Source organism: Schistocerca gregaria, chromosome X, assembly GCF_023897955.1.
Source record: "Schistocerca gregaria isolate iqSchGreg1 chromosome X, iqSchGreg1.2, whole genome shotgun sequence".
Classification (NCBI taxonomy): Eukaryota; Metazoa; Arthropoda; class Insecta; order Orthoptera; family Acrididae; genus Schistocerca; species Schistocerca gregaria.
Genome location: NC_064931.1, coordinates 489,678,412 through 489,693,774, shown reverse-complemented (window position 1 = coordinate 489,693,774; position 15,363 = coordinate 489,678,412). Strand labels below are relative to the sequence as shown.

Genomic DNA, 15,363 nt, shown 5'->3' with positions numbered 1-15,363 from the left:
ATGTGGCGATCCGATGGCAGGGTGTGGGTATGGCGAATGCCCGGTGAACGTCATCTGCCAGCGTGTGTAGTGTCAACAGTAAAACTCGGAGGCGGTGGTGCTATGGTGTGGTCGTGTTTTCATGGACACAGGCCTACATTGATGTTTTAAGCACCTTCTTGCTTCCCACTGTTGAAGAGCAATTCAGAGATGGCGATTGCATCTATCAACACGATCGAGCACCTGTTCATAGTGCACGGCCAGTGGCGGAGTGTTTACACGACAATAACATCCCTGTACTGGACTGGCCTGCACAGAATCCTGACTTGAATCCTATAAAACACCTTTGGGATGTTTTGGAACTCCAACTACGTGCCAGGCCTCACCGACCGACATCTATACCTCTCCTTAGTGCAACAATCCGTGAAGAATGGGCTGCCATTCATCAAGAAACCTTCCAGCACCACAAATCTAGCAGCTCGCCTCTGAATTGCTTAGTGTCTTCTTTCAATCTGACCTGGTGCACATCCCAAACACACGACCAGTACTCAACAATAGGTCGTACTAGCGTTCTATATGCGGTCTCCTTTACAGATTAACCACACTTTCCTAAAAATTCTCCCAACAGACCGAAGTCGACCATTCGCCATCTCAGCCACTACCCTCACATGCTGATTCCACTTCATATCGCTTCGCAATGTTATGCCCAGATATTTAAATGACTTGACTGTGTAAAGCAGGACACAACTAATGCTGTATACCACATTAACTTACGATTTTCTACATTAAGAACCAGCTGCCATTCATCACACCTACTAGAAATTTAGTCTAGGTCATCTTATATCAACCTGAAGTTCCTTATCTTCGACACCTTTCTGTACACCACAGCATCATCAGCAAAGAATTGCAGATTGCTGCCCACCCTGCCCGCCAAACTATCTATTATACAGAAAATAAAAACGGTCCTATCACACTTCCCTGGGGTACTCCTGTCTTCGAGGAACACCCGTTGTCAAGGACAAGGTACTTGGTTCTATTACTTAAGAAGTATTTGAGCCAATCACATCTAGGAGCCTATTTCATAAGCACATACCTTCGTTAACAGTCTGAGTGGAGTCATGTGTCGAATGCTTTTCGAAAATCTAGAAATACGGAATCAGCTTGTTGTCCTTCATCCATAGTCTGCAGTATATCACGTGAGAAAACAGCAAGCTGGACTTCTCATGAACGATGCTTTTATAAAGTTGTGCTGATTCGTGGACACGAGCTTTTCGGTCTCTAGGAAATTTATTATATTCGAATTCAGGATATGCTCTAGAATTCTGCAGCAAACCGATGCTCAGGATAATGGCCTGTAATTTTGCAGGTCCGTTCTTTTACCCTTCTTATATCCAGGAGTCACCGACACTTTTTTCCAGCCGCATGGCACTTTGCACTGGTCGAGAGATTCGCGATAAATGCAAATTAAGTAAGGGGACTATGACGTAGAGTACTCTTTGCAAAACCGACCTATGATTCCATCTGGACCTAAGGGATGCTTATTACTACTACATCATCCATACGGGACTTAGTGTGGTAGTCAAACGACGGTACGTTTGTACGATTTCCTGCGCGAACAATTTCTTAAACGTGGAATTTAAAACTTTGGCCTTCCTTTTGCTATCTTCTACTGACAAAATAAATTGGTCAACGAGTGACTGAAAGGAAGGAGTCCCAAAATTCACGACAGGCCAACAACGTCAAAGCACTGTGCACCCAAGTAGAGTTTTGTTGCAGGATGTACTATGGCACAATGACAGAAAGCCATGACTCGCGTTTTTGCAGGCGAGACCCGGAAGCCATGGAAAGGGGTTCAAGTGGACATGCCGTCGTGGAGCTGGAGTTCAGTCAAGGCTATAGGCTGGGAGTTATACCACATGCAAAAGTCGTCGATATACAGTGCAGGGGTGGCCAGTGGTCTGACAGAGGTCACTAGCTCATTTACGGCAATGAAGAAGAGTAATAATAAGTGCAGAGTCCTACAGGATGCCATTCTCTTGGACTCGTAGGGAGTTAAGTGGCACACACCAACTCTAACCTGTAACAAGGTGGGGGATAAAAACTGACGAATAAAATCGGTTGGGAGCCTCGAAAACTCATGTCGCGGATGGTAAGTACAATGTGGTGGCACCAAACAGTATTGTATATCTAACATGGGTCAAAAAAGACTGGAGTGACGAGTTTGCACTTAGAAATAACCTGTTGTATTGCTCTTTGCAGCCTAAACATATGGTCAGTTGTGGATCATCCTTCCCATAATCCATAGTGATTCAATAACCCATCCTTTCAAGTTAGTTGCAGAGCACATTAGTAAGGCTAATCAATTGGTAGCTGTCGACAAATGTTGTGTTTTTCTTAGTTTACAGATGGGGACGATGATACTATCTCGGCAAATATGTTGAAAACACTGTGTAACGGAGTTTTTGACTAACATTCAGACGTTGGGTGAAATGATTATGCATCTAATGAGAGCCTGCGACCATATCATGGGACGAATAAGAGCCTCAAGCAGTTCCTAGTCAGCGGAAAGTTCATTATAAAATTCGGATAAGTAAGTAGCGTGGTAAAGGATGGGGAGATGTCTTTAACTTGTCGTTCCTGCGATAGAAAGGTAGTCACGTAAGAAGACACTGACATTGTGATAAAGAAGGTCGTGACTTGTTTGGTAAGAACTTATGCATAAGTAGATAAGAGGTATGTTTAAAAAATTCCAGAACTTTGTCCACAAAGTTTTTCTACGCTTGCCTTTACTTATTGTGCATGATTTCCCAGGAAATACTCTCCTCCACAATTGATACACCAGTCCCAACGACGTTTCCGCTTCCGGAAGTAGTCTGTGTGTCTTTTGCTGGATCGCGCGAAGCGCTGCCCGCGAATCTTTTATTTTACCTATCGCTGCAAATCTTTGTCCTTTCAACAGGGTTTACAACTTTGGAGATAAAAATGTCCGCAGGGGCCAGGTCTGGAGAGCAAGGAGGATGAGGCAAAACAGCGACTTTTTAATAGTCACGTACCAACAGGGATGAATGTGCAGGTGCGTTATCGTGATGCATGAATCGTGAATTGTCTCGCCACATTTCAGGCCGTTTCCTTATTATACTTTCTCGCCGGCTTCGATTGATTAACCTTTCGTCCCTGTGGCACGAATTCATGACGAACTAATCCTTCAATGTCAAAGGAACCATCAGCATTACTTTGACATTTGACCTGACGAGCTTTTTTTATCTTGGAGAACCTTTCCAACCCATTGTGAAGATTGAAACTTGGTCTCAAATCATAACTGTAGACCCATGTCCCATCCCCAGCTATGATTATGGCTTAAGCATTCTTCACTGTAGACTTCCTGCATCATTTGGTATGCCTCTGTAAAGGTTTTCTTGAGTTTCATGCAAAATTTAATCCAGACGCGTTGCTCCACTAACTCTGCCATCTCGAAATTCGCAAACTGTGCGACACAACGTCCTACTCAATACACTACTAAATAATAACAGACATACGGCAATAAAGCTTCCGGTGGTTACACACTAAACACAGGCATGTGCAAGAATGCCAACCGCATTTCACTCCGACGCACCATTGGCGCGAAATTAGCAACGTTTCGGATTTTTTTTTGACAGACCTCGTATACCACCATGAAGGACGAAACCCAAGGCCCAAAAGACAAAGGAGCTTGCCAGGGGTGATGACTTGTACATTCCCAAGAAGTAGACGTAATTCCCAGCTTTCCTTCTTAAGATATTTAATTATATAGCGAGAGTTAGTAGGGAGCCACTTAAAAGTGATGAGGGTCGTCTGTGAGCAATGTCACTTGAGACACTGCAAGCCTCTTCAATGATATTGAATGGCTCTTCCAACGTCTTTGGTCCACTATGGCACTGGCCACCAGCGGAGTCAGACCATAGAAAGGTGGTTGACAGCTCCAGTCATGCAGGTGATTATGTCTAAGAATTCTTCCAGAAACTCGTCCGAGCAGTCTGACAGAGAGGGGGGTGATGAGTGACAGAAGAGGTGTACAACTACCACTTGGCTCTCCAAAGAGCCCAAGGTGGTAAGCGGTCTATCAGGCGGTGAGAAGGAAGTGACAGGGGTACTACAAAAGATTGTCATGCAGTGTTCACTGTAACAAAGCAACGAGATTGTAGGAGATAATAGAAAAGGTACCACAAGCAGCACTGAAGTGGTGCGAGTATCATCACTGAGAGGAGAGAGATACATATGGGAAAGAAGCTGGTTAATGAGAATGCCCCTACCGGACTAACCCAAAGCGCATGGTGCACATCGAATTCCCCAAGTAGGAGAAAAAAAGGAGGAGAGTTACTGTATTTGATGGTCATGTCTGGCCTGGAGCTAAAAAACAGTACAAATAGTGATTATTTGGATTGTTTGTGCTTTCACTGTCATTACTTCCAACATAGTATTGAGGGAAATCCATTCACTGAAGACATGTCTGTGAACCAATGTGCAGAAGCTTCCTGATGCTCTCTAATGTCAGTACACATCCAACAGAAAGCATAGTCACCTTGAAGAATTAGAGGACAGCCATCAGTGAGGTGAGCGTCTTTGAGAGCAGGTTTCCATTTGGATGACGCTAAAGCTTCCTCCTCGAAGTACTCCATATAGAAATTCGCGACCAAAGGCGAAAGTATGTGGCTGTCAGAACGTGCCTGAAAAGGTACGTACTTGTTTTCTCCATTACGTGGATGACACGTTCGTGATCTGGCGCCATGAAAGGGACAAGCTCCTAGACTTCCTTACACACCCTAACTCCATACATCCGAACATCAACGTCACTATGGAGACCGACGCAAAAGGAGGATTACAATTTCTGGACGTCATGGTCAGAACAAGAGCCGAAGGCACCCTGGGCCGCGGGGTATGCAAGAAGAAAACGCACACCGTCATGTATTTGCATGCGGATAGCTGCCACCACCCTTCGCAGAGGAACACTGGTTCACAGGGCACTCACCATCTCTGACGCAGAGAGTCTGTCCCATGAGCTGGAACACCTAAAAACTGTATTCCGGAAAAACGCGTACTGGGAATGGCGGATCAGACACGCTCTCCGGCCTACCTCTACAGTACAGCATGTGGAGACGGAAGAAGTCACGGAGGAAGAGATATTCACTGCCTAATGCCGTATACTGGCGCACTATCGGGAAAAATAGGACGAATATTGAGAAAACACCGAGTAGGAACTGTCTTTTGCCCATCCGATAAAACACTAGCATTATTGGGAAGTGTCAAAGACGATCTCGGTTTGCGGAAGACCGGCATATACCAGACTCCGTGTCGTGTAGGAAGACTTGTGTTGGACAGACAGAGCACACCATCGAAGATCGTCGCCGAGAACATCAGAGGCACACTCGACTTAGGTACCCCAACAAGTCGGCGGTCGCAGAGCACTGTTTGTGCGAAAATCACGAAATGGACTACCAACATACCAGGGTCTTGGCACAGATACCAAAATACTGGGGCAGCGCCGTTAGAAAGGCTATCGAAATTCTTACCAGGAATTGACTCTCAGCCGAGATTGCGACTGTAACCTTAGCAAGGCATGGGAACCAGCACTGAGTCTAATTAAAAAGACACTCAGCAAGGAAAACGAACAGGCGGACGAGGCAATTACACCGACGCCACCACAGACTCCGATACCAGCATCTCAGCGACCGCCGACGCGTGGACACGGGCGCGGACCGCGGAGAGAACACCTCGCAGGGGGAGAGGCAAGACGGCCGCCCGCCCTCAGGAGTTCAGTTCGTCAGCGACATGTCTGATCGCGGAAGTATTGTGCCTCTTTAACACTATGGATCAGCAGCACACCCGTTGACTGTTCTAGCAAGAAATATGCCGGGAGATACTGAAGAATCACAAAGTCCCAATTCTTTCACAGGTCCAATTCTTTCACAGGTCCAATTCTTTCACAGGTCCAATTCTTTCACAGGTCCAATTCTTTCACAGGTCCAATTCTTTCACAGGTCCAATTCTTTCACAGGTCCAATTCTTTCACAGGTCCAATTCTTTCACAGGTCCAATTCTTTCACAGGTCCAATTCTTTCACAGGTCCAATTTTTTCACAGGTCCAATTTTTTCACAGTCCAATCTAGCCACTGTCACAAATGATGATGATGAAGACAACACAAACACCCAGTCCCCGAGCACAGAAAATCACCAACCCGGCTGGGAATTGAATCCGGGACCCCGAGGCAGCAATGCTAGCCACTAGACCACTCTGGAATTGAATCCCCTTCAAAAGGGGGAATGAATATGCTGATGTCAAACTTGATGTCTGATGGGCCTCAATGTGTGCAACATATGAAATGGATCCCACGAATCTCTAAGTATTTGTGTGGTTCATTATCTGTCAGCTTTGGGGGAAGTAAACTTCGGGCTGGGTAGAATTTGATGTTATAATTAAGATGGAACTACTTTGTAATTTACTAATGGAAGAGTTCAACAAATCCGTTACCAACGTCCTCTACAAAGCCCACTGGCTTAGTAGAGAGATGATCCTTCATCCGTTCGGGTACAAAATAGGAACAAAGGGGAGTAAGTATCTGCAAGTCGCATGGTTTTGTTTTCCTCTCATGGTGTGGCGAAGTAGGAAAAATCGCTGTGATCGTAACTATCCGCACCGAATTGTGGCCTGTCTGAAGAGCCTGCGTGAGCCTTGTGGCTACCGGCTAATAATTGTGGTCATTTGATGACGCCAAATATCCACATGATGCCGCCCAATCTGAAAGAGGGCTCTCCTTACGGGCGCACCCCAGACAGATGAATGTGGAAGTCAAACTCAGATGTGGGGAACAAACACAAGCTATCTGAAATATGTGATTTAAAATAAACAAAGTCGGGCTAGGCTGTTAGTGCGTGCGCAAGTGCACCCTCATTTTAGAAACCGCCTGAAATGTGAAGCAGAACAGAGGATGACGTGAACTGAACGCACATTGTCAAATGCTTTGCAATGAGAAGTTGCCATTAAAAATATGTTTTACAGACACATTAATGTTCCTGGAAACTGCAGAAATGGATCACCTGAAAAGAAATTTTGTCCACATATGACGCCGTTTCTTCTTCGTCTTTTACCGTTCCTCTACGGGATCGGCATTATTATACGGATTTTCGCTATGTTAATGACAGTTGGTGGCCAACAGCGGGCCAGCCCTCGCCTTCATCCGCCAGGCGGTTTCGACCCGTGGCAGGCTCTCCTCCTCAAAGCCTGGAAGCGGCAAGTCAACGTGCTCGGGTATCCGAGGGCAAGTTTTTGTCAAATAGACGTACCGTATAGGAATAAAAAATTAAGAAAGCATAAGCCCTTATGAAATTGTTTCCATGCCAAAACATCAAATCAATGAACCCATGAAATTAGTTGTGAAAGATGTTTGAGATAACTTCTATAGGACTCCACACTTCAGCTGCAATGGATACTGGGCAAAATCAATGGTTCTATGCCTGCCACTCATTGCCGAGGACACATTTTGTGGTCAACTAGGTACTAGGATTTCGTCTCGGCCTGCTCTCTTCGCGGCACACATTACACGCTACCGCAGTAATGCACCACGTACAGGCTGTCCTTTCGCAACGTGACAAACCAAGTGTATGGATCTAGAATGAAATTTTCACTCTACAGCGGAGCGTGCGCTGATATGAAACTTCCTGGCAGAGTAAAACGGTGTGCCGGATCAAGGCTCAAACTCGGGACCTTTGCCGTTCGCGGGGAAGTGCTAGAGTGATAGAGCACTTGCCCGCAAAAGGCAAAGGTCCCGAGGTCGAGTCTCGGTCCGGCACACAGTTTTAATCTGCCAGGACGTTTCAAGTGTATGGATGTTAACCATCCTCTCCTGTTCGGTCAAATGGCGCTTTTGCCATTGAGACAAGCAACATTTCACCTCATGTAACATTACACCGGTCGTGCGCGCTCACACATACATATACAGACACAGGAAGTTAAATTATTTTCATGCTTCGTATTGGTTTGAATATTCGTCAAACTTTATACCATTCTCACTGTAAGTTTATGGTACTGCAGTTTTGTCAAGGATGTATGATAAGATTCACGAGATGCCTTGTTTTTCCATATTTTATACCAATGGAAAGCCTATACGATGACCGAAGTGACAGGGGGCTGAACCCTGTTGTGCTGCACATAATCCAGCGTGTTACGTAGATAAGTCAAAGGAGTTTACTATTTTACGGCATTACGTTCGGTTACAGAACTTCCGTAATTTAACATAAATAAGGAGCATTAGTTATCTGTGTCTCGGTGGTTAAGTACCAGATTACTGAGGTTCGACCCCCGATCAGTTCTAGAATTTGTGTCATTTCTGTCACTTCTGACAACGTTTGGTAATGAGAAAATGACTCGATGCACAGTACACGTTAAACCGTAGATCCTCCTGTAAGTGTCTGTGTCAGTCATTTCAGACTGGAGGAAGGCTAGGACACACCGTCTTCATACGAACCGTGTCTAGTAAAGCAGTGTGGTGTTCAAACCGGCCTGTGAGTTGATGACAGTTTCATATTTTAACGGATAGAACTTGTACCCGTCGCTACTACATTAAACAGTGCGGTACGGGAACGAGGAACGGATGGATAACACTGTTCAAAGTTCGTTGGCAAATGAGAAAACGTTCTAAAAATTCCTCCTGTGCTGATTAACTTTCTCCGCCTAGATGGAGGAGAAAACTGGCACTACACATTTGCGCAAAAAGTGCTTTCCAAACTTCGCCCAGAACTTCAGTGCATTGGTGCTAAGTTTTTCTCTGTGAATCTATTTACTGTTATTTAATAGGTCACACGGGACTTTAACGAAACCTCCCACTACTACACCTTGTGTAGATGTATATTCTACCGCTATTCTACAATAAGATTTCGGCTTTCAATTTTTACGACGTTTAAGAGTTTTGAGAATCTTCACTGAACTGGACAAAACAATCTAATCTATATGTTCTTGCAACTCGAGCTCCTTAATACCCATCTGTATACTAAGCCTGTTGTTCTGTCTTCCGAATGGGCTTAACGCACGTTAACGATAGAAAAGTTCAATGGACTTGTAAGCCACATTTACGGAATCGTGCAGTTCATTCGATAAGTACGCAATATCTCATTCGACAGAGAATAATAAATAAAAAAAGACACTTGTCCGTACATGCATACTAAACCTGTGGCAGCTTTGGATGAGTAGCCACGGAATCACGATAGAAATTACGAACAAACTTAGTACGAAATGTCGTTGCCGAGTAATACAGTTAGCCATTCATTTGTCTGTCTCCAAATGTGCTCAGTGTGAAAGTAATTAAGGGTTTAGTAAAGTCCGCCCATATTTAATATGTTTGTGGGTAAGTATCGGACACGGTCTCCTCTACGTTACTGATATTCTCTTGAACAGTGTCGTCTCACTCAAGTCTATCATTGAGACTTACAACAACATACTAAAAGTACTAGGAAATAATAGCTGCAGTGCACGAAAAAGACCTTTGCACATTATTATGAACACGCTTTCCCAATCGTCAAGACTCCAGATTGTACGTTCTTTTTCTATCTGAACTATTTTGATTTAACAATATAACACATTACTGTAGAACAGTATTATCCCTTACACAATGAACACTCAAATGCTCACATTTCAACGCTAAACAACGCTACAGCTGTTGCAAACATCCACGTAATGGAAATAAACCATAAACGCGTACCGCATAATTGAACAAGGAATTTTACATGTCATGCTTCACACAGGAATGGCAAACAACTTAAGCCTTATTCTGAGAACTCATTTTAAGGTGTATCACAAAAATAAGACGATAAACATTACTAGCTTGGGATAATGAGGCGGGGGCAATGACCCGCTAACATTCTCCACATGCCGTCATGTGTGAACCGAAAGGTACACCAGCAAGCCAAGAAGCTGCCGGGGAAAAATTTACAGATCGGTGTCGTTCAGATAGTACAGAAAACAGCACAACTGTTTACTGAAACAATACTTAACAGACGAGAGTAACTAACGACGTATATTTTGTGGTATCAGGCACATTAACAGCATTTGGCTCCCTGTAAAACGTTCAAAAAGGCAGCAGTTACCTTGGTGTTAAAACAAATTTTTTAAAAGCATATAATGCACTGATTGTCGTTTCTTTAGACGAAATCACACATGCTTACCATGGGAGTAATGCGTTTCAGATCAGTAAACTAGTCCGATTGTCAAATTCTGTTTACTTCATGGAGGAACTGTCGTCGAAAATAATGTTTCTCACCTGCAATGTTGTCACAACATGTCAATTTGTTATGGTTCATACAGGTAGCAGAGTGAAACTACAAAAATCCCATTTATCGGTACTCTGCTTGAAACTTAAATAAAATGTATAATTCATGCTAACACTTTAAAATAGCTAAGTGACAAATGAATTTAAATTATTTATGTCTAAAAGTTGTCACTAGAAAGAGAGACTGCAGCACAAGTTAACCTATTGGCTGTCATATGCATGGATGATTTCAGCTAAGCTACTGGTCAGAAGGAAACCTTATGCCATTCACATTTAGGTCCTGTAGATGTACTGCCAGCGGAAATGATTCAAAGTATTCTATTCCATGTTGCTCTGCTGTCAAAAGTAGGCGCTCGTAAATTATTCGCGGCTGTATCTTTAGCCAGGTAACTTCAATAAGGTAAAAATATTCCTTTCGCGCTCAGTTTTAACCCCGCAAAAACGTAAACAAGAAAAAGGAGAGAGAGCATGAAACATCTCTGTCACGCCAAGTCAAAGTATTGTATAGCTATCTGATAAGAGTATGGGCGGGTGATGTGAATGAGCATTCGTGTACTACTACCTGTAATAGATTTTAAAGTCGACTTAGAAAAAATGGATATTGTCTTCCCTAATATTTGCTTAGAAACACTGTCATTATAACTTCAAACTACCTTGAAACTGACAACTGCACGCTAAATTCAACATCTGTAAGTCAACAGATGCCATGAAGAAAGTACCGTATTTTCACCAACAATTTTTATTATTTATCAATAACACTTTAAAAAATACATTTGTCAACAGTATTTAGTCCTTAATCGCTCACATTTAGACAACTGTCCTGGTTTTCTTCAGTTATTTTACGAAGGCCGCTAGAATGCAAAATAGAATAAACCCGCAAAGTGTGTTTTGCTTTGAATGGGTCTCCGTTACAAAAAAACATTGAATAAAAATGTCAACAAGCAACATCCTTACCCTCACAGAACAAAAATACTCCGCACCGAGGAGTGTCTTCACAACACTACAAAACACAGCATACTACACAACGTTGACAGCTTCGCACACACTTCCCTTCGAAACCTTCAACTTTCGAATTGTCAACAAGGCTATGTAGAGGAAAGACATTCCACTTCGGTTTGAGGCGTGTGCATGTGCAAAGAACTTCACCAAACGAAAACAAACAATAGTGGCTGGAAACAGATATAGTAGATGCTGCGTATCGAATAAAATGTTTATATTAGTCAGATGAAGTACGTTGTTCTGGTGGACATATAATATGCCTCGCTTATTAAACTTTAACCACTCTTCGTGTGTGTGTGTGTGTGTGTGTAGCGATAGTAAGTCAGCTAAGAAACATACAACACATACTTGAGAAATTCCTTCTTCCACGCTGGTTTTTGTTTTGGATATAAAAATGAAACTGTAACTCCACCCACAACCCTTAGTTAGCCCAATCGTAAGCAAGGTAGCTATGGGGAGAATAAAATAAAAGAGGCGCCCTACAAATAGGCAAACTACTGTCTAATCATTATTACAGCTTGAATCTTAATCAATATCAAATTTGAAATGGATTCCCCAGTGCTGTCACCATAATTCAGCTATATACATTGTATGAAAAAGGCGTTACTACACGTCAATATGCTGACCATAATTTATCCATTTCATTACTTTTCGTTAACATATGGATATTGTGGAGTTCATACATATTCTTGTATTATGTGGCAACACTATATAATTGTAAGTGGAGGGACGTGTTCAATATTTTCATTATTAGTAGATTGTAGGAAAAGCTCTAGAAATATGTATGACTGAAAGGAGAGTTTACACTATTGTATCTAGTAGTGGTGTGCCAATCATTCACAGAGAAGTTGCACATCCCAGGAGAAGCAGGGGGAAAGTCTAGTCATAGATAAATTACAAATATATATGCTTCAAATTGTTTTAATAATGATAGTAAAAATAGTACATCATAGGCATATTAATATAACTTGCAGGTAATTAGTACTTTAATGAACTCATTCAAAATAATTACTTGATACTCAGTTAACAAGGAACTAAAAATGAACACATTTCTAAACGGCTACAAGTTATGTGGAGATATTAAAATATCAAAACGGCCACATAACACAATTTTTGCAACTGACCACGGCTCTATAATTAACAAATAGTGTAAATTTAATACTTTGTTGTTAAGCTAACATAAAGAAGGCATTTTATTTTAGTAAATAGAAGAGGAAAGCATCCAAATGATATTCAAACATAGTGAAATTCCCACAAATCTGATGGATTTTCATGAAATATTTTTTATTTGGTATGTTTTTTAATTGAAATAGTACATCAACCACTTCAAAAAACAAACATGAAGAATTTGTTTAATTGTACATGAAACTATATTTTTGCTGAGCAGTCCAATGGAATGGTATTGCCACAACCAAAATCAAGCTATTAGAGTTTAAACTGCAATACACTGAGCCATTACTATCACATATTTTATATTACAATCGCACAAGGATTATTATGCATTTGTGGAGAAATGTAACAAAAGAATTTAAACATAATGCATGCAAACATTAGTTATGGCAAAAGTAAGTAGTCATCAAATGCAATGTTGGATTTAGTAGTACATGCCTTATTTTGCATCATCATGTTGGAGGTGGCACAGCATTGTCTTTTTCTGACTAAGGAAGTAATCTGACAAGCCGGTTATGATGAGCCTTGCATTTTAACGTAGAATCTGACATATTACACATATTAAGAAGTTACATTAATTGCTAGAAAAATATTCCTATGAAAAGCCATGGATTGAACCGTGAACCTTCAGATCACTAATATGACACTTAAACTGAGCTACATGCCCACATTTTATTCCACATCAATAGCAAAAAAGACAGCATGAATGCGGTGAGTATTTGTTATGTGATTATTATTCACTGCGAAATGTTGCACAGAACTTAACACAAAAGACACATATCTGGGTGAAGTAGATTTCAAATCCACATTTCCGTTTCCTGAAATAAATCCACAAGGATACCATGACAGTCCCTCCAAACTAGTTGCCACCCCATTTTTATTCATCATAGCTAGTGCTATATCTTAGATGTTCTGCCTTTAGTTGTTTTTTTAAATTATTATGCACTCACCTATTATGCAAGGTTGTAAGGACAATCATTTTTTTTAATAACTCACAAACCAGATAGCCTAACATGACACCAGATTTTAAAAACAGGCAGCATTAAAGATGCATCCAGTGAGTGTGTCTGGTGGCCATAAGCTTCCACTGGAAACACAACCAGAAGGTACGCCGAACCATCTGTGTCAAAGTCGCAGATGTTATGAGGTCATGAGTTCTAGCCATTAACAAAGCATGGAACAGGTTAGGTGTCTATACATATTGGTAGTTTTATGTATCATTGATTGGGCTGATTGATCTTTTTATGTAAGATTGACTCCCTAACCAAGTCTCCTTTTTTGTTGTTGTTTGCACAGTATAGTAGGCCAGAATTTCTTCTTAATAGGCTAAACTTATCACACGTGAAAGACCACAGTACTCTCACTGAACATTTAATTACCCAAGGAGTATACGTATCCACCACCATCCTGCTCAAGGTTCCAGTTGAGACAGCCTTTTTCAAATTTTAATACTCTGTATTGTAAGTGTAATTGAGCTTTACAATTGTGATGATAACGTTTGGTTTGTGGGGCGCTCAACTGCACGGTCATCAGTGCCCATACAAAGTCCCAATTTTTACACAGTCCAAGTTTTTTCATAGTCTAATCTAGCCACTGTCATGAATGATCATGATGATGATGATGATGATGAGACCAATACAAACACCCAGTCCCAAGACAGAGAAAATCCCCAACCTGGGTGAGAATTGAACCCGGGACCCCATGATCCAGAGGCGGCAGCGCTAGCCACTAGACCACGATCTGCGGACACTTTACAGTTGTGTTTGACAAGTGGATTGATAACAGTAGAGGTATATCCATGTTGTCTTGCATTAGTATAGAATTGAAAAAGAGAGAAAGTAAAAACCAGGGCCTTGGTAAAACTACTACTATCTAGTTAGGGGAAGATAACTACAAATCTGAACAAGCACTCACTCACAAAGGGATCTGGTATTTAATCATTGGCACTAGAACACAGTTTTCTTAGGAACTACTTGTTACCACCATTCCTACACTGATAACTAGAAGCTTAACTCAAGAATAATTTCCATTACTTAGATATGAGCTTGCTAACTACGCAAGAATCAGCCCGAGAAGGCACAAACTGAACATGATCTAACTGCAGCTAATCACATCTGCAGCTGTGCCCATAAAGAACAAACTTGTAACAGTCTTGCAGATAGCAGTGATTGGTTTCACAATTATCTTTAATACAGATAACAGATGTGCCAGCTGAACATGAATAATACTATTTTTCAGTATGATGCCAACCTGCTTATGTAGCACTTTAGAGATACCATTCTTGAATTTCCTAAACTTCCAGTTCTTTATATGATATAATATTGTGTTTCATTCTCTACAATCCCAGTCTCTGGTCAATTAACCTTATCATCTCTGTCAGCAGATCATTTTCATAAAAGATTATACAATATTTCTTTGCACTGCAGTTTTCTGGAGCATTGTGAATTACTATATTCGAATACAAACAAGAACTGTTTCTTCTGTTACTTGTTACCATGTATTTTAATGTTCTGTAAGCAGTAAGGTTATGATCCCCTCCATGAACCATGGACCTTGCTGTTGGTGGGGAGGCTTGCGTGCCTCAGGGATACAGATGGCCGTACCGTACGTGCAACCACAGTGGAGGGGTATCCGTTGAGAGGCCAGACAAACGTGTGGTTCCTGAAGAGGGGCAGCAGCCTTTTCAGTACTTGCAGGGGCAAAAGTCTGGGTGATTGACTGATCTGGCCTTGCAATACTAACCAAAACGGCCTTGCTGTGCTGGTACTGCGAACAGCTGAAAGCAAGGGGAAACTACAGCCATAATTTTTCCCGGGGGCATGCAGGTTTACTGTATCCAGAATGAGATTTTCATTCTGCACTGGAGTGTGCACTGATATGAAACTTGCTGGCAGATTAAAACTGTGTGCCGGACCGAGAC

At 41.9% G+C, this 15,363-nt stretch overlaps 1 protein-coding gene across 1 annotated transcript in view; it reads right to left on the bottom strand.

Annotated features, from left to right (window-relative positions):
• Window positions 1-11,334, bottom strand: part of LOC126299183 (spectrin beta chain, non-erythrocytic 1) — a 440,083-nt gene extending 428,749 nt beyond the window's left edge. Inside the window, exon 1 of the mRNA XM_049990953.1 lies at window positions 11,229-11,334. The gene's annotated coding sequence lies outside the window, so the exon portion shown is untranslated. The remainder of the gene's footprint in view (window positions 1-11,228) is intronic.
• Between the last annotated feature and the right edge of the window lie 4,029 nt (window positions 11,335-15,363).